The sequence below is a fragment of the Protobothrops mucrosquamatus genome, unplaced genomic scaffold, assembly GCF_001527695.2.
Source record: "Protobothrops mucrosquamatus isolate PMUCROS unplaced genomic scaffold, P.Mucros_1.0 scaffold2587, whole genome shotgun sequence".
In the NCBI taxonomy this organism is placed as follows: Eukaryota; Metazoa; Chordata; class Lepidosauria; order Squamata; family Viperidae; genus Protobothrops; species Protobothrops mucrosquamatus.
The window spans coordinates 46,760-67,805 of NW_015388643.1; positions in this window are offsets into that span (position 1 = coordinate 46,760).

Here is a 21,046-nt window from a genome sequence, read left to right on the forward strand (position 1 = left end):
CTGACTCATGCTCCTCACACAGCTGAGCTTCATCAGAAACACGACTGGAGGGGCCAGGCTCTTCATCAAGCCGTGAGTCCTGTAATTCATCAGAGCCTCCCTCTGACCCTGACGGCCCCTCAAAGGCCTCCTCCACCTCCTCCTCAGATTCCTCAGACTCAGCTGTTGGGAACACAGGCTGGCACGGAATCACAACACTTCCCAACAGGAGACAGGATCACAGAGGACCTTATCCACTTTCTCAAAATCCATAGGCTCAAATACAGTATCTCCCTGATAATACTGCAGGACACCAACATATCAATTGCTTGGATTCTAACCATCAACTTTCCAGCTTTCAGCCAATATCAGCAACTTTATCTATGAAATATCTGGCCAATTGTTCATAAGATACACTGGACATGTCTTCCAGCCATTTGTCTGCGCTACAAAAAAACTCCCAGTGCTGGTGGCCATGTGTAATAAGGTACTGAAGTTTGCAGCTGATACAACAGTCATTGGTTTGCATACAGATGGGAGGTTGAACAACTGGCCCTGTACTGTAGGCGGAACAATCTAGAACTGAACACACTTAAAACTGTAGAGATAATAGTAGATTTTAGGAAGAGCCCTCCTATTCTACCACCTCTTACAATATTAGGCAACACAGTATCAACAATAGAGACAACAAAGAATGTTCTTCCTGTGTCAACTGAGAAAGTGCAGACTGCCCAAGGAGCTGCTGATACAATTCTACAGAGGAATTATTGAGTCTGTCATTTGTACTTCTATAACTGCCTAGTAGCAACTAAACAGGACAGGCGCAGACTGCAACGGGTTGTATACTGCATGAGATAGAAAGAGAACATATCTACAGAATGCTCACATTCTGGACATAAACCATTTCAACTTCTCTCCTCAGGACGCCGCTACAGGGAATTGCATGCCAAAACAACTAGACACAAATACAGCCCCCCCGCCGCCATGCAATCACTCTGCTAAACACATAATTCCCACAGCACTATCTAGGCCTAAGGATATCTAACTATGTAGCAGGACTGCATTACTATTATCCTCCTCGTCTTTCGTATTACCTACTCCTATTGATATCTTATGACTATCACTTCGTTGGTTGTATTTTATGATTTATGATTGTCTTATGATTTATAATTTATCACTTTCTTGCTTGTATATATACTCACAGCTTATGCATCAGAGATAAATTCTTTGATCAATAAAAATAACCTAGCCCAGCCCAGCCCGGCCTAGCCTAGCCTATTCATATGGAACATCTCTGGCATAAACAAATTTTCATTTGTCTGTATATTTCACCATTTGTCATATTTCACCAACTACCACTAGATGGTAGTATTTGATCATCCGTGATATTCTGATAGTCTGTTTATCCAATTTAAGCTGCTCTCCCTCCAGTTTGTTCTCTCTCTGCTCTGAAATTTGCCTGACTTGCTTCAAAATAAATATATTAAGGTTCTGTTGCACAGGCTTTATTAATAACTTACAAGTTAATTATTAGCATCTAGAGCATTCCAGAAGGATCAATATTCCATTGGTATTAATATCTAACAATGCAGTACATATTATTCTGAATTAAGAAACGTCTCAATATTTTCTTCAGATAGCATTGGATTTGGTGATCAGACCCTCCCACAGATATCTTGGAAGTACCTCTGCCTAGAATGCTTACCTAAATATTAGTCCAGAAATATTAATACAATGATTTCTCTGAAGAAAATAGACAGAATGAGGTATCATATGTAAATAAGTGGTATCTGATGTCTAGAAAAGAATGGTTCCCAGTGTAGTCAGGCTCTCATCAGGGCTCCACGCTTGTTCCCTAGCAACTGCTAAGGAGGCTTACTGCCTCAGATACCTAGACTTCATGATTTGTAGCCATGGATTTGCCTACATGTACCTTATTTTTATTCCATCTAATTTTTTAAAAAAAAACCACCTATGTCTTAAAACTATTCAAACTGATTGCCATTACTTCCCTCTCCCTGCCCTTCTGATAGTCATAGAAACTATGTGCCAAAGACAACTGGACTTTCTTGGTCTTTTCCATCTGAGCTGATGAACTGAGGAAGCTTCTTGGATGAGAAGCAAAACATTTTCAAGGGGAAAAAAAACCCAAGAAAGTTCAGTTGCGTTTTGGAAAAGCATCTTTGGGACAACTATGACCTAGATAATTGAGGATCTCCATAGTCACAGGAACTATGACGCAATAATTATGGATTATGACCAGGGTCACCCAGGTTCAGATCAACCCTCTGCCAAGGAAACTCACTGGCCAAGTGACTTGGCTCTTAGCTCTAACCACGTTCACATAGTTATTATTGTGGGAGGGGATACAAAAAAAAGGTAAGATACAAATGTGTCAGCCACAGCTCTCAACCTGTGGTCCGCGGACCCCTGGGGGGGCACAATGTCATCATAGGGGGTCCACAAAGACTTGAAGAAATGTTATAATTTAAATCTTGAGTTAAGTCTTGGGAGTCCATGGCCATGGTCTGTGGCCACAAAAGATATTTAAAGGGGGTCCATAGTAAAGGAAAAGTTGTGCTGTGCAACTCTGCTAATGAGTGAGGATAAGGACTGCAATTTAATTGTAATTGAGCATCTTTACAAAAAGCTGTTGTAGTGAACTTAATATACAGCACCCCAAGAAGGCTTTGCATCTTTATAAGAGTTTTTTCAGGCAATGACCAACGTTTGAAAACAGCCTTACACTATATAGAAAATGTTTGAGTGGCTGTCTCAGTCTCATTAGGTTAAGAACTAAATAAATAACTTAAATGCAGCTTTAAGCTTCAGTAATGACCTGCACATATTACCTGCCTTTCCCATTCATGTAAAAAAAAAGAAAAAGCCTTCGGGACTCGTAATTACTTGCGTCTATGCAATGAAAGCGAAGGAGATTCTCGGTGCAGGGGGTGGGAGACCAATTCTACCCTTTTTGCGAAGCAGGGAACCGAGAAAGGGGCGGAGAAGCAAAGTGGGCAGTGCCCTCACCTAAAATGGTTGTTGTGGAGCCGAGACGCTTCGCGATAGGTAACCTGTTGAAGCGGAGTCCAGGAGCTTGATTGGCTCGGGACAGGCCTTGACGTGACGCCCATTCGACCTCAAGGGCCGAGGGGGTTAATTTTAGGAGGGCGGCGACGACGCTAATCCTTGCTTCTTCCTACCTCAGCTGGGCCCAACCCGAGCACATTTGTTGCCACCCACTGGCTCCTCCCCTCCCCTCGGCATGGAGGATCGGGGGGGCGGCTGGCAAGAGCAGGCGAAGCCGTACGAGGAAGAAGGCGAGCAAGGCGAGAAGAGGGCTGCGGCAACCGCAGAAGACGCAAAGACAGCAGTTGCCGTTGCCGAGACGCAGCCAGAAAGCGACGAAAAGGCGGCGGAGCGGGAGGCGGAAGCGGCGGTGGTTGATACGGACTGGAACTTCATCGACATGGAGACGGTCTCGCTGCACGATCTGCCCCATGCGCTGATCGCCTGCAACCTGCCGTTGGCCGTCTTCTTCGCCGATGGCCCGTGCAGGGTGGGTGAACCGACGGGAAAGGCGAGCGGGTGGGAAAAGGCGGGGTGGGGAAGCCGCCCCGCTTCGGAGTGCGGGGGTGGATGGGGGGTGGTCGTGTGTACGCGCATGTTTCGGGTGTCTGCCCGCGAGAGGACTGACGGATCAGGCCGAGAGGAGGATCATGGCCTCGAGAGAGCGGCCGAAAGGCAGGCCTGACCGCCGTCCAGGACCAGCCATCCGCGGTTGCAGATGGCCCCGCAGGAGGTGAACATCTGGAAGGCAATACAGCTGCTGCCGTGGACCAGGAACGCTGCACTGTGAATATAAGGGTTAGCAGCCGAAAGGGTCTTTTTCGTGGTCGTGAATATTCCCTAACGGGAACGTTCATGCCCTTCGGAAAAAGAAGCGTGCCAAGGACGCCTGAAATTCTTACTTTAGGCATTCTTAAAGGCAACAGTTTGGTTGAAGTGTCAGCTGCTCCTTCTGCGTGGATGGTGTGCATCCAGGAACATCTTTTGAGTTGGATAAGAATCTTTTGACTCCTCCCATAGTTAGGAAGGAAAAACTGCTGGGCAAAATAGGATGCCCAGAATGCTATGGCAGCATAACAGAGAAAATCTTTGAGCCTTCTAATCTTGGCATTCCTTCATGAATAAAATCAATGGAATACCATCTCTTCTATGCTTATTTTTAATTTTTCCAACGAGATTAGATTCTAGTTGGTGAATTGATAATTTGTTATGTTGCATTGGAAAGAGAGAGATTGGTTCTCACCTCATTTAAGAATTGGAAATTAATGTGCTGACCACTTCTGGATATGCTACATTGCTACTTTACAGATATGCTTCAGTGGAGGGAGAATACAGGTAATCCTCGACATAACAACAGTTCATTTAGTGACTGTTCAAAGTTACAGCGGCACTGAAAAAGTGACTTAAGACCATTTTCCCCACTTATAACCATTGCAGCATCCCCATGCTCATGTAATCAAAATTCAGATGCTTGGCAACCGACTCATATTTATGACGGTTGCAGTGTCCCGGGATCATGTGATCACCTTTTATGACCTTTTGACAAGCAAAGTCAGTGGGGAAGCCAGATTCACTTAACAACTGTGGCAAAAGTCATAAAATGGGGCAAAATTCACTTAACAAATGTTTCACTTAACAACAGCAATGTTGTGCTCAATTGTCATAAATTGAGGACTACCTGTACACTGGAGCAGTTATTTGCCAAATAAATATATTTATGTTCAATATCAAAAAAAAATCAATTGACTTTTTGGATAATATTGCCATTGTTTAATGATTTGAATCCTCCACTTGCTAAGTCATTAATTATCAATTCAAAACTATTCATAATCATATGCCCTCATGATATACAACTGCAATGTATATATATATAAAAAAAAGATCCGCACTCTCACTAAGGCTACTTTGCTCCATTTAATCAACTTTGTCAATTCATATTCTCTGGCTTTTGCTGAAGAAACACACTAGCTTCTATACACTTTTTTTTTTTTTGCGCTATAACACTGCTGTCGGTCCTACTCCCAGATTAATATCTGAGAAAATTTTCCATCTAATTTGGCAAGCCACTTTTATTGTTCAGTGGCTCATGAATATTTTAAGAAATTACCTTTCATGCCCGTATCCTTTTTGTCGAATAGAAAATAAGATACACTACCATTTTCCCCCCAGGAAAATATGCTCAAGAGTTTAGCTGAACAGAATAGCTCTAGCCCTCAGATACATTACTTCACAAAATTAGAATGGGAGAGTTATCCTCTCCCCTCCCATCAGAATTAAAAGACCCATTGCTGTCAATATTTTTGTGGTTGCAGAACCCTAAAAATAGCATTTAGGCAGCAAATTAGAGGTGGCCCTGCATCCACATGAATTAAAGACCTTTTGTTCGCCTTAAAAATCTTGTGACCATACAGTTAGATTGCAAAGATCAGTAAGGGGAAAAAAGGCGAGGGGGAGGCATCAATTTAATGCACATTCCTGCCTTCTCAGCATACCACTTCATACTTCTTACCAGTGAGATTGTTCTGAAGAGATTTGAACCAATGGAATATTTTAATTTCCATATAATTACTTTGAAACAGCTCACTATACAGCTTAGAAGACTTAAGGTTTTAAGAAATAACCTAAGATTCACTCTGAGTGAATAATTTTTATATGCTTTAATTAGGATGTAAAGGACAATAAAAAAAACTTGGAAACCTTAAGTAAGCCACGGTATAAGCTGTGTTGTTAAGAATCCCATGCTGTTCAAGACTTAAAAATGAAATCATTCCAGGATCTACCACAAGAGGGTGAAATAACACCACTTGTTTGGTAAACTTTCTTCCAAAGAAGTTGGTTTAAAAACCCAGTTTTTATAAAACCTGGAAGTTTATTTAGTGGAATCAGGGCTTGTATGACATGTGTGAGTTCCGGCACCTTTTTTGGATGGAACCTTGTAGGGTAGGCAAGGCGGGTTGTATGACGTGTGTGAGTTCGGGCACCTTTTTTTTTATTATAGAAAAAAAGCACTGAGTGGAATACTTACTTTCTTTGAAAATTATTTTGTAAGAATTTCTACCCCTCAAAAATAATTACTAGTTAACTTTATGTGTGTGCGTGTACACACACACATACGTACAGGTATATACAGGTACATACATAAATACATACATATATGCAGTGCATTTTTTGTAAAAAAAAAAAAAAAAAAAAAAAAAAAAAAAAAAAAAAAAAAAAAAAAAAAAAAAAAAAAAAAAAGGTGCCGGAACTCACACATGTCATACAATCCACCTTGCCTACCCTACAAGGTTCCATCCAAAAAAGGTGCCGGAACTCCATTTCAGGCGTTCTATGACAAAAAAAAGCCCTGCATATATGTATACACACACACACACACACACACACACACATGCAAAGAATATAAGAAGAAAGGTTTCAGAACTGTTTAATCTTTTTATTTTTATTTATTTAAAGTTTAAAACACTCAATAGCAGAGGCTTTCAGTTAACCTGGAAAAATATTATTTAGCCATATAATGGCTGTTTATAGCACTGTAATCCAGAGGTTTTTGTTCTAGAAGCAACAGTTGAAAGAGAATCCAAAAGAAATGAAAGTAGTATGGGTGGCCTTTAGAGCTTTGGTGTTGTAAGATGGTCAGCAGAGGAACTGTAAAGAATATGGGAAGAAGTAGTGATGGAATACAGCATGAGAATGAAGAGAGAGGTTGAGAATCTGATCAAGTGGGGAGCCCTGTAGGTCTTCAGGGTGCTTGTGAGCAGAGGCAATTTGAGAATCATCAGGTATGTTTTATAGTGATGTCTTCATGGGTAACAGATATGGCACAAGGGATCAGCATCATGGCCACTACAGTACCTTATATTGTGGCAAATACCATGTTCAGACAGACTGCCACCACTTGGAGCTACAAACTACTATCAAATCCAAGCCTCAACAGTGAAAATGAGCAGCCATTTGACTTGAGGAACTGTATTATGAATTTTGAGAGGAGTCACGTACCTCTTATTTGTCACAGAATGATAGAGATGGGTTTGGATCAGCCCAAGTTTGAGGATTTTGTGGGTTAATTGTTGGAAAGCAGGTTGGATTTCCACAGTCATAAAGAAGGATTGAAAGAGGAATTGGAACAGTCCATCAGGTGAGGGAACAGGAATGACTATATGCTTTCTGTAAGAGTGAGAGTACATGCTATGTTCCCTTTAAACTCAGGAAAAGCAGAGTTAAGAATTAGGGAGAGGAAATATGGAGGTGGATATATCGGGTGAGACGGATTGGTTATGTGGTGCAGTAGATGCTGACTGACTGTTGGAAGTAGCCACAGAGAAATTGTGCTGAGGTCTATGTAGCCCTAGAGCAGAGGTGTCAAACTCGCAACGTCACGTGATGTGTCACAATGTATCACGACTTTTTTCCATTGCCAGCAATGGGGTGGGCGCAGTTTTGCCATAACGCATCCGGCCCGGAAATGCACTGGCTGAAGAGAATGGAAGAGAAATAGAATTGAGATGGTGAAGGGTGGAGAGAAATAGATAATATGGGGGAAGCAACCTTGATGGTTTAATCCTGCTGACACCCAGTGCCTTGTCTCATATACAGTATGAGATGCCTATTTGGATTATTGGGCTGTGGCTAGAGCTACTTAATGCAAGATCTATCTAAAATAAATCTATAGTACCGTCATCCAAAACAGATGAGAGGACACAACTGGCCCATGGTACCCAAACTAAGATAATACAGATGATATTCCTCTTTGCAAAATCAGGTTCTCACTGTTTGGACATTCATAGATTGCCTTGATTTAATGCGATGAAGTGATAGAAGGGAGACCTGTTGCTGACCATAAACCCAAAGTATATATGACTCGACATAACTAGGAGCTTTACACCTTCACAGAAGTAGAAAGAGTGGCAGAATACAAATACTTTTCTGCAGTAATTTCATCTATAGATTGTTTAGAATTAATTCTAATTTTAGGGCTAAAAGTTAGCTGGTCAATATCTGTTGACAGTTATGATTTTTTTTGTAGAGTCATCTGATTTTGATTCAAACTTATTGATAGAGAAAATGGGTTTTAGTTCTGCCCCCATAGACTAAATCGCTTCCTATCCACTTTGTGAAAATTGTCAGGGAAGTAACAGATTGAAGCTGTGGTGAACTTTTCTTTGGTAATGAGGGTGGTGCCATCTTTCTGCAAGAGGCAATGATAACCAGCTGTTATCCAGATGAATTCTGGTGTATCTCTTTTGAGGTAAAGGTGGTGGAACAGAATTGTATAGGGCTCTTGATGAAGCAAATTATCTGAACCCTTTTTAGTTGGGATTCAGTCCTGGGTATGCCTCTGAGACTGTATTGGTTGCTCTTATTGTAATGCAGGGGTGTCAAACTGCCGGCCTGTGAGCTGGATGCATCATGCGGAAGCCACACCCACCCCATTGCCAGCAATGGCAAAACTGTCCCAATACGTTGCACGACGTCACGTGATGTCATGAGTTTGACATGTCTGTTGTAATGGATCTTGAATGAGGTGAGTGATTAAGATGACATTGATGGAGATCAGGAAGCTCTGTTACTGAAGCAATGAGGGGGAATACATTTTAAATCCACAACAAAGTATTCAGAAGGTGTTCACAGGGATATCTCCTAATTCTCAAGAATATAAAAAGGAGGCAGATTCTCTTATTGTAGTCACTCTCAGTAAAAGTAATTATAGCCTTCCTATAGAGTTGATTTCCTAGTCTAGCCTACCTGGTGGGACTGACAATAAGCTCAATACAATACAATCTTACAATACAATCTTAGTAGCTGCAAAATTGAATGTATGTCCTTGTTCATTGCAGTGGGAGGCTATCAGTTCAGGTTTCCTCGTTTGACCACTCGTTTGTAGTGTTACAATGTGATGGTTAGCTTCTTCCTTAACTGTCCTACATAGCCACGGGCAATCTATGCAGGGGATCCAATAGATTACATTGAAGGTGGGAGATACTTCCAATGTAATCTATCAGACCCCTGCATGGATTGCCCATGGGCTGTGCAGGACAGATGGAAAGGAAGCTAACCACCACATTGTAACAACACAAACAAGTGGTCAGACAAGGAGACCAAAACTCATTGATAGCTTCACATTGCAATGAATAAGGACATACATTCAGTTTTGCAGCTACTAAGATTGTTGGATGAGCAGACACAAAAACAGCCAGGAAAGTGTTTGAACCCTGGGAAACGGGCCCCTGTTCAGTCAATAGGAGTGCTGATTTACCACCACCTTATCAAGTACTTAAGAGATGAGGGCTTGGCAAAACAAGGAAACAACAGCCAACAACTTAATAGCCAGCCATCAATACCCCAATCGGCATCTAAAAAGCCACATACAACAGGCACCATAAAAATACCACACAGAATAGCCCAAAGCACACACTCTGCTAGAGAGAAGTTCCCTGAAGTTGACCTCTAGCATGAGTCCAAAAGCTCAGCAGACTAAACCTCTGGTCCCAGTGACCAACCCGATTGGATCCTGCATATGATACCTCTTTTTATTTACTGGTTGGCTTCTAAGGTCAATTAAAGATGCTAGCCTAGTACAAGTGAATTCTATCAATCCAATGAGAATAATAACACATCTTATATTGTGTTTCCCCCAAAATAAGACCTATCCTGAAAATAAAACCTAGCTTGATTTTTATGCGTGCACCTAATATAAGCCCTACCCCCAAAATAAGCCCTAGTTAAGGCCCCGCCCACTGCCCCACCATCTGGTTGCACAAGGTTGCGAGATGCCTAAAAATCATGCTGGGGTTGAGCTGCCCCATGCGCCCCACACCCGCTTACCTCAGGACTGCCACAGCCAGGCTTCCCACACCCCAACGCCTGCCTTGCGACGGCAGCACCAACAGCTCTGTCCAGCAGGAGCCTGTGTGGCAGCCGCCAGCCCACTTCTGCAGCCTCTTGCCACCAATTGTGCGTATCACCTCTGGCCTCCGTTTCGCTGGCAGAGACCTTTTCCTGAAGGCCTCTGCCGGTGAAAGAGAGGCCATGGGTGGTGCACGTGTCAATCTGGAGCTCTGTTCTGGGCTGCAGGGGCCTTTCCTGAAGTTGGCAAAACGAAGGCTGGGGGCGACACGTGTGAGTGGCGGCAAGTGGCCGCAGAAGAAGTGGGCCAATGGCCATGCAGGCTCCTGCTGGATGGGGGCAGGTGGTGTTGCTGCCGCGAGGCGGGACAGTGGGGGAAAAATACATCCCCCCAAAATAAGACTTAATGCTTCTTTGGGAGGCAAAAAAAATATAAGACCGGGTCTTATTTTCAGGGAAACACGGTAGGTGCTGCCCCAGGGAAAGTTGGCCAGAGGAATGCCTTGGAGATAAGCCCTCTTGGTGAAGGCTTCCTTATTCTAGTACCGTTTATTTTCAGAGACAAGTATGGCCTTATCCCTATTGACATTTCAGAGGGTAATAGTGAAGATCTAGCTCTCCTGTGGAATAATGGGTGTTTCACCTGTGGAGGATAATGAGTCTGCCCATTCTTGGCATTTATTTTAATGTTTTCATCCTAATTTTAATCTTATGATAGTTTTAAATTTATTGTATTAGGAAATTGTTAGTTAGGAAATTGTTAGGAACAGAATTACAGCAAGATAAGCCTGAGTAACTACATCAGTGTTGAGAAATATAGTTTTTGACAAATATTTTGGGAAATATTTTAAAATTATAATTAAAATAATATGGGAATATTACAGAGAAATGATGAATAGAAAGTGGAAATGTGTTCACTTTAAGTCCCTTGCTTTGTATTTAAAATCTTTTCTTCCTTTATAACTTTTTTCTTTCAAACTAATCTATCTGCCAGGTTCCTCTTCTTTTTTATTTTTGATTGCCTCAACTTTATTGTATAGAGGTTAAAGGGATAATTGAGGAAATCTGAAGAAATTCTCCCAAGTATCATTAACATACTTTGGATTCTTGGATTCTATTTATAGCTTTGCGTTTTTTATGGTTCTGAGTTTCCATTTGAAGTTATAAGAAGATTATTCCACTTATTTCTTTGTACCAGCTAGTCTCCATTCTTTGCAGTATCATATAACATGATAAAAGATCAATGGGTAGATAGCAGGTACAGTGAAGCTCTGTTCTCTAGAGAGACATTCCTTTAATGGCACTTAATAGAATAAATGCCATAGAGTAACACTTTATTATTATTTTAATGGCAGTGCTATACATAAAATAATGAAATTATAACTAATTTTTTCTGGAATGGCAAATAAAGAATAAAAAAATAAATAAAATAAAATATCTAAGAACAATACTAAAAATTCTGAAGCTAAAATGATAAGCAGAAAATTTACTGAATGCATACCAAACTTTTTAAATAACAGCTCTTTTGTACTAAATTATATTTAGAACTAATTTAATTCTAGCTAGAAGGGATAAATGTTGCCGTCATACTTGCTTCAAATAGCTTTTCAAAATCTTCTTTTGTGTAATAATTTGGACAGTAGCTTTTAGTAATATCGGAAATGAAACAGACAAGCTAGCCTAAGTTGTGTCATGGCAGTCAAAGTTCCACATTTGGTACATGCAAAGTTCCTTGCTTTTTATATTATATTGGGGGTTCTCTGAATTAACAATATGCTGCAGAAAAATAATTGCTACTAGGGTTTTAAAATTTACCCAGTGTGGCAGCAGAGATCCAGAAGATTTATATATAAAGCAAAGCAGAATTTAGCACTGAATACATGAACAATGCATCTAAGTTCAAACTCTGTTCCTAATAAAGCTAGAGAAATAAACCAGTATTAATTCTTCTTCAGCAGATTTCCAACTTTGTGTTAAAATGTTTTCTTAAAGGAGCCAGAAAAAACAATTGGCTGTGAAGTATATTTATTTAATAATTGAATTATTTATTTCAACAGTTCTTTGTTTGCACATAAGAAATTAGGAATCAGCTAAAGCAATCAGTTCAAATTACATCTTCTCCCAGTCAGAGAAGAAGAGGAAAAAGAGCATGCAAACTCATCAACCCAGCAACTCATGCAAAGTTCACTCCTACTTATATGCACAATATTACATTACAATAATAAAAACAATCTAAATGCAGATATTTATCGGTAGAAGATAGGATTCAACAAGAATCAACATGGAATTGTCTGAAAGCAATGCACTGCTTGTTTTTGTTGTTTGTATTGCAATTGTACATCTACTTTAGAAGTAAATAGAAATCAACTGCAAACATAGGATTTGTAGCTATGGTAGTATGAGAAAAAAGCTTTACAGCCTGGGAGTGGATACAGGATCACTTGAAGCACTTCTGACATAATTGGCATTGACTCTGGTAGCAATGATGCAAGCTTGAAAATTTGATCTGTATGTTGTAATTAAGAAACTATTTATAGAATTGGGTGTTTGTTTTAAATAGCTACACGTTCCATTTCTATGGGAAAATGTAGGGCAGAGTTTGAAAAAAAATAGCTAACTAGATAAACATTTAATTCTTTAAAATTAAAATTAGATTAATTTTAAGACAGTGCAGTATGTTTTGAGTATAAATATTTCTTTATTGGAAGTTCTAATAGGTTGATATTTTTTTAGTTATTTGTGACGATCATTTGGAAATTTAAAAGAATAAACTATAATATTTGTAGAGAAATAATCCTTTAAATTCACTTCTGCCTAGTTAGAAAAATGGCAGCAGTCACAAACTTTTTTTATTTCTAGTGCCTTAACATTTGTAATTAAAGGCTGTGAAATTTATTTATTTAATAATTGAATTATTTCTTTCAACAGTTCTTTGTTTGCATATAAGAAATTAGGAATCAGCTAAAAAAGTATACGTTAAAAGTGGTCCTAGCAATTATATTTTGTATTTTCTATTAATGAAAGATATGGGTGAATACTTTAAGCAAGATGTATACATCTGGATAAAGAACCGAAGTTAAAAAAATGAAAGAATGTAACTTATTAGATGAATAATTGTTCTTCCATTGAAAATGGGAAAGAATTACTAAAACAACTGAGAGTAAGATACTGAATTCCATTATGTTACTGAAACCATTTGCTAAACTATGCAACGAACACAATAATTATCCAGCCCACCATAATTATGCTGCATTGAACCTACATACTAATATGTCACCAACATACCAATACCAACTACCAGTCACTTTCTCTCAGCCTAATTCATCTTACAGGGTTGTTGTGGGGAAAATAGGAAGAGAAAGATGTATTAATTATGTTCATCTCCTTGAATTACTTGTAAAAAAAATAAAGGCAGGACAAAAAGAAACTATAATAACAATAACTAACACTATCAAAGAGCAACATCTGCCTATCCCAGATCTTTGGGAAGGACTCAATAGGTGGACAAAAATACCAAATCCAGCCTAAATATTCTGATTGTGCAGCCAACCAAAATAGTAATAATAGGTTTCTGTACTACAAGCTTACTCTATGTTAGTGCTGACATAAATACATAGACTTGTATTAACAATAATTGGACTTGTGGAAGCAATATAAAAATATACCAGAAATTGGTTCACAAATGTTGTTTATACAGCTTTTGAAATTTTTATTTAAAGACCAATATTTTTGCTAAGACTCGGCTAAGGCCAACATGCACAATATTTGTATAATAACGAGGTCCTACCTTCTCAGGTGGGTGGTAGCCCTTGAAATCTATTATCTATTACATTATCTGAATCACTATTTTAATTTGTATTTATTATTTAGGGGTATTATAAATGAAAATGTTTAATGTAATAAACATGAATAAATTTAGAAGGTAAAGCGCCCTTAAAATTTACTTCAGCTCCTGCTGACTCTATGGATATATCCATGTATTTTTCTTAGCTACAGTACAAAGGAGATCTGTCCTTCTCTTTTTTTCCCTTTTGTTTGGAATCCATGCACACAACACATATTCTTTCCTAATCAGGATTGCCACATTGTCTTTCATTCAAGTACTATGTAGGTACAATCCTGTTTTTTGAAATAATCTGAGTTTGGCTAGGTGTCAGGATGCTACTATCTGTTGAAATAATTAGTGATGTTTAGTTATTTTTGCTCATTGTTGTTTATAAGATCAGTCTATTTTAACAAATATTAGTAAATGAAAGGCCTGGTAGGCTTGATATTTATGCTGCTCCCTTTGTAACAGGCATATTAGTATAAGTTAGATGCCTTTTTACTATCTAATATTTTAAAACTCTTACAGAGGATCATGGAAGCCAAATAAATTAATGCACAATGTTTTTACATCAGGGGTATAAAACATGATTATATTCTCTGCAGCTATCTAAAAACTACAGGAGGAAAAGAATGATATTTCCTTTCTGTGTCATGTTCACTTGAATTCATGATGCATTCATCTATGTGGAAATTTACAAAGATACATTTCTGTTCACCTATAACTAACAGCTTAATACCTGAAGAAAGTTACAAAAGGAAGTTTATTCATTTATTTGTTAGATTTACATTAAATTCTTGCTCAGAGGTTTGGAAATAGCACTCCTTCCTCATTAACAAACCTTTGGAGGTATATTGGGTTAAGAGAGAATGGCAGGTTCAAAGTTAGACAGCCAGCTTCCATGTTGCGCGTAGTTTGAACCTTGGTCTTTTTGGTGCCAGTCCAGTACCTAAACCACTGTAATATGTTGGCTTTCCTTTTATTTTTCAGCAAAAAAACAACAGTAGCTACACACATCATCTCATGTAAAACAATTCTTAAAGCTACTATGTGCCATCTGGAGGGCTGTTAATCTTTCACAGCTAGCCAGAGTAAAACTGTAAATACAGAGGCAGGCAACCTGTAATCCTGCAACACCCAATTGTGTCACAGAAATTTAGCAATTCAATTTATGTGTTTCTGCAGTACAGCTTATGGTTTTTTTGGGAGGGGTTTTTTTTTTGTTAGGAGAGGTGAGTTTAATATTGAGGAAGTAAATGGTTTTCTCATGAAAGCCTCCCATTTCCATTCCATTTTGGAAAAAATGGGCTGAAGAATGTGATATCAAAGCATCACTGTATGACCTTTGGCCCTCTAGAAGACCAGGGAGCCAAGTTGGAATCCCCAGCCCTTCATATATTACTTACCCTTCACATAAGGTTTAAGAAATAGGGAAGTTTTTTCTGTTCAAGCAAGGTGTAATGATTTGAAACAAACTATTTATAACTTTAGTTTCTTTCAGCTAATCTGATTTAAATGGTAAACTTATTTATCTTTATAAATGAAAGCAGAGGGGAGAAGGTCCAAGCCAGGCTGATTCTCATTCTCAAGCCAGAGAGGTGCAATTTGTTCTCCAATTATTAGACTTCTGTGCCAATCATTCTTCATCCTCAAATTGCCAAGGAATTAACAGGATCTGAAGGACCTCAGGCTGCTCATCCCTGCATTTAAACAATAGATTTACATTACATTCAAATGCAACTGTGGTGTTAGTGAACCAATGGAGTCTACACGGTCCTTTTATTTAGAAACAATATGCCAGAGGTGTATTTACTGTTTAAAAATTTTGCGTATTACTGTTAGCCAGGTGAATGTGAAGTAAACATTTGCTTTTAATATATTGTTTGCATCAATTGGGACTATGGGAGTGGGATGCATTACTGATAGTCACTCATGCCCTAGTCATTTTGTTTGGATTACTGTAATGGGTTCTGCATAGGGTTACCAAAGGCGCTTTGCAAATTACAAAGTATTAGTCCAGAAAATGAGGAATATGTTCCAATATCTCCAGCAATGATTGTGCATCTTCAGGAATTGCATTGGCTGCCAGTCAGCTGCTAGTTGCAATTCAGGATGCTGATTGTAAATATCAATATGTAAAAGGCAAAACATACACACACTACCACAAAAATTCACAATAAATAATGGAAAGAGTAGCTATTATGATGGGAACATGCAGTCTCTGGTTAATACTTTGGAGAATTTGTAATTAGAATTACAACTCACATATAACTCAGATGAATGGTCTTAAAGGAAATACTTCATGGTTTTTCCATAGAAAGAGCAGTTTGTGTGAGAAGATTTCCAAAGTGTCTGGAAACTGGAATATATTGTGAAACATATGGAAAGTGATTTGCCATTCTGTTGTTATCAGGAAACAGACTTTCCATAGTATTATGCCATTCATGTGACTCAATTTAAAAAGGCTCGTCACAAGTTATTGCCCAACTTTCCAATTTATTATAATTTTCCAGCAATCCATTCTTGGGTACAGCTTGCCATGCTTAAGTTTTCCCTCAAACAGGAAACTTATGAGTGTAAAGGAAAGCACATACAGGTTTGGTTGTTAATTAACGTAGGAAAATTATGTGGAGCTATTTTTAAAAATGCGAGATGAAAAGCTTCTGGGGCTGCTTTTTAAGAATCTGAAGTTATGGTCTACTACTCCATTTCTAGAGCTCAAATTTAGTGTAGTGGTTAAGGCACCAAACTAGTAATTGGGAAGTTGTGAATTCTAGTTCAGTCTTGGGCATGAAGCTAGCTGGGTGACTTTGGCCCAATCACATTGTTTCAGCCCTAGGAAGAAAGCAATGGCAAACCACTTCCAAAAATCTTGCAAAATACCTTGCATGGATTTGTTAATTTAGCCACCAGAATCAAGACTGACTCAAAGGTGCACACACACAACCCTCTTTTACAATTGATTTTATTCAGTTTCATATGTTTCATTCATGAACCATATACATTCAGGTATATCCTGCCAAACCCTTCTAGGTTTACCAAACCCCAGAATACCTTAGCTGCTCCAAATTTCATATGAAGCCAAATGAAGGTGGGGTAGGTAGACCATGGTTGGTGTATATCAGGGGTGTCAAACTGCCGGCCCGTGGACCAGTTGCATCATACAGAGGCCGCGCCCACCCTATCTCCGGCAATGCAAAAAAAGTTGCAATACGTCATGACACGTCATGTGATGCAGCGAGTTTGACACCCGTGGTGTATATGAACGCTGTCTTTTCTCCTCTCCCAAGCAATTCCCAGTTAAGTGTCTGAGTCAGGCTTAGCTTCTGGTGACTGCATACTTGCCATCTGCAGTTTAACGTCTATATCAAAATTCCTCACCCCTAGATGATTCTGAACTTTTGGGGGGGAAATCAAATTGACCGATTGTAAGGTATGTTGGGAGAGTAGTAAAGCAGCAACTGAAGCCTCTACCAACCTATTTTATGAAAATATGGATCTTTTATTTAAAAGAATATTTCTATATGATGAAATCTTGTTTTCATGAATGTAAGTGGACTAAAACCATGATGAATTCCCAGTGGTAACTCTGATGAAGAACATCAGTCCTTGATTTGAACTAAGTATATTATGTTAAAGAACACTGATACTTTGTTTTTAATTATTGTGTTTCAGAGAATGTTTGCTACCTCAGATGTCTTCTAATAAGATTACATTCTGTGAATACTGCTTGTTTAGTGCAAAGTTTGAAAAATCTGGTTGAAGTCAAGTCTTTTTTTTCCATATTAGAGTCATTCATTTTGGACTTTTCTGTTGTGATTCATGTAATAATGGGCTCCTAGCTTTATTTCCCCTTGTGGAATTGCTCTTAAGTATAATTCAAATGGAAGGGCTGGTATAGAACAAAATTCAGGCTATTCTGTGCTAGTTAAACTAGTTAACTATTTCTTCCAGGCCCTGCCCTCAGTGCTGGTCTTAATCTTCAAGGCTTCTCTTTATTTTTTTTATCTCAAGGACCATATGTGCTTATTATTAAGATCATTTTGTAGACCATTTTGCTAATGCCATCTTTTGGCAAGTACAGACAGCAGTAGTCTAGATGAAGGATTTTAATAACAATCATTGTGAAACCTTAGAAACCACCAGTACAACTGGAAGCTGACTTTTTCCAGGAACTAAAAGATTTGTTTATTTAAGTAATCTTTTTTGGGAGGAAAAGTATTTGTGGTTATTTAATTTGATGTGCTGAATTGTTAAAAACTATATTTGTTACGATGGCTTCCAAATCAATTTAAAAATATAAATAGCAATAATAAAGAAATGCCAAAGCTCAGTGTATATAAAGTTAATCAATCTAGATTTGATAAGTAATCACATGGGAAACCACTTCAAAATCTCAGGTAAATTGCCTTGAGTTTCATGATAGACGAAATACGTAAAAGCTGTATTTTAGGTTTGTGTGATAAAGTTGATAAGATGCTGTTAAGCTTTGTATTATTTGTATAAAGTAAATTTCCAGCAGTTTTATTTCAAAAAAAATTTCGAAGATAACAGAGATTGTGAAAGATTGGTTTAATGTTGATTGTGATTTCTCATAACCTCAAAACTAGTATAATTTTGTAATAACCAAAATGGTTTTGTGTGCTTCATGGAGCTTTATGGCGCAGCTGGATCAGCAGAACAAGTGGAACTTATAATGAATTATTTGCAGTGTTTTTCCATAAAATTTATAGCTATTGCTTTTTAAATCTTCCTCCCTCCCCAAACAAAATCTAGAAAAGGTAACTTTCTTTTAATGCATAACTATTCACAATTCAATTTTTGTTATTCTTGTTACTGAAACAGCATGCTAAATTCACACAATAGTAAAAATTTAAAGCTTATAAAGCCTGAAATAATAAATAACAAAGGATATTTGCCTCGTTTTTGAAGATATATTAAGGTAAGCACTTGGGAAAGCAGAGGACAGCTGATGAGCCAAAGCTAAGAAAACTATCACTTTCATCCACACTATTATGTTTGAGAGGACTCAAAGAAGAGGCCTTTATTTCAGGGTTTGAAAAAGGAAATATTGAAACATTAAAACTAAAAACTGTAAAGGTTATCACAGTTTTCTTTTCTGATTTAAAATATAAATTTAATAAATAAAATGGCACTTGTGAGTTTAGGGTTAGGATTGATTATTAGCTCAGGTATTTTCAAAGGGCAGTAGCCCCTGATTTTAATTGTTCTAATTACTAATTACAAACTACAAACAGGAAAGAAGTGTAATTCAAGCAAACTGCTCCATTAAAAGAATACCACAAATAGATTTATTGCCCTCCATGTATAAATACATAAAAAGTAAGACATACAGTCCACAAAAATGTTTAAACATTTCTGTGAAAGATAGATGATTTACAATTTTGTTAACTAACCACTGCAAAACCATCGTCAAATATAAATCCAAAATGGAAATTTTTTTTGCATTCCATATAATAATATGTAGAAAAGGGAATGAAAATGCAGAAACATAGATTTGGATCCAAAGGAGCTATTCTGCTTTTGAGTCCAGTGGAGTTTCCATAAACTCTAGTGTTTGTATATATTCGGATGAGTATAGAGAGGGAGAATAAATATCATTTTCTTAGCTCACCAGGTAATTTCTAGCCATTCATGGGGAAGCTTAATTTTGTCATAAAATCAAATTAATGTTTGCAATAAAGCTCAAAGTGTACAATAAGAAGATAATACAAATTAAAAGTAATTTCTCTTTCATTTTTAAAATTATGGTTTTAGATTACTTTGATTCTGAAAATACCATGCTCTTACTATCTAATGAAACATAATTTCAAGTAATAGCTAGATTCTGTATTGCATGATTCCATTAATAATAACTGCCTTCTCCAAACCCAAAATGTGGTCTTCTCCATAGTAGATGAAAGGACTTGTCAGCAAAAAATTGCAAGGATAGTGAAATGAAATAGCTACTAATAGATCACAATCTGATGAGTAAGATTTCAAGTTATATATATTTACTTACGCTTAATATAATAAAAAATAGGCAAGACGTTTTGGGTAAGAGATATATCTATTTCAATTTTGAAATGTTTCTAGAGAAAGCTTAGGTAGGTTTTATGTTTAATATATGTAATAACATTTGTAAGTGAAAATTTTTCCTTTTAATTTTTGTAATTAGTCTACTTGATCAAGTATACCTTAAGATTGTGATTGTTTTTTCCTAAATAAACTTGAGTAACAAGAATAGGGATGGAAAATATTCTCAGAGAAACATGAATTAACATACTATGAATATTTGGGTTTCAAGTGCAATGTATAAGTATCTGAAGCATAGGAGGACAAAAATGTGTTATTGATGTTGTCTAAAACATTCAGTAAAAGTTGTTACTTTTTTTCCTAATCTTCATATATGCTAATATTTATTTATCTAAAAGTGCCTCTACAATCAACAGACCTGAAATTTAAGCAGGCAAGTTTGGTACTTCAATAAGGTAATATCTGTCCTTCAGCCAATATGTTATGCAGAGGAATTAAAATAAGTCTGCTGTATTGTAGACTCGAACCCTAGGCTGGGTGAGAGATTTAGATGAAATACACTAAAGTCATAATTGACAACTTGCCAAAATTCATTTGTGACCAACTAAAAAGGATCTCCACCCAAACGTATTTGCCTTACTTTTAACTGGGTGAGCATCTTAAATTTGTCTACCTATTTCACATCAGTACGACCATAATTAAACCCAACATTTCTGATGTTAAGTGAAACATTTGTTAAGTGAGTTTTGCTCCATTTTACGAATTTTCTTGCCACAATTGTTGAATGAATCACTGAAGTTGTTGAGTTAGTAACAGGGTTGTTAAGTGCATTATCTTTGTTTGTCAGAAGGTCACAGAAGGGGATCATCTGAATTTTGATCATGTGACCATGGGGATCCTACAATTGTCGTAAGTGTGAAAACCGGTCATAAGTCACTTTTTCAACCCCCATTATAACTTCAAACACTTACTAAATGAACAACGAGGATTATCTGTAATCTAAATCCTGTATGGAAAGCTTTAACATGAACTTAATTAAAGCTGATGGAATTCAAGTATTTCCTGTTCCTTCAACTTACCTCTTGCATACAGTAGAAAATATTTGAATGCTTCAACAGCGTTAAGTCTTTACCTTTTAATAATTGTACAGAAGTATATGATGCAATTTAAAAGCAAGTGAAACATTCCACTGTTTTTCTTAACAGTGAAAGGGTATGAAGCAGTAATTGAAAGCAGTGGTTAAAGTATTGGAGTGATGAGTTCCCACTTGACTTGGCTTCATTGGATGGTATA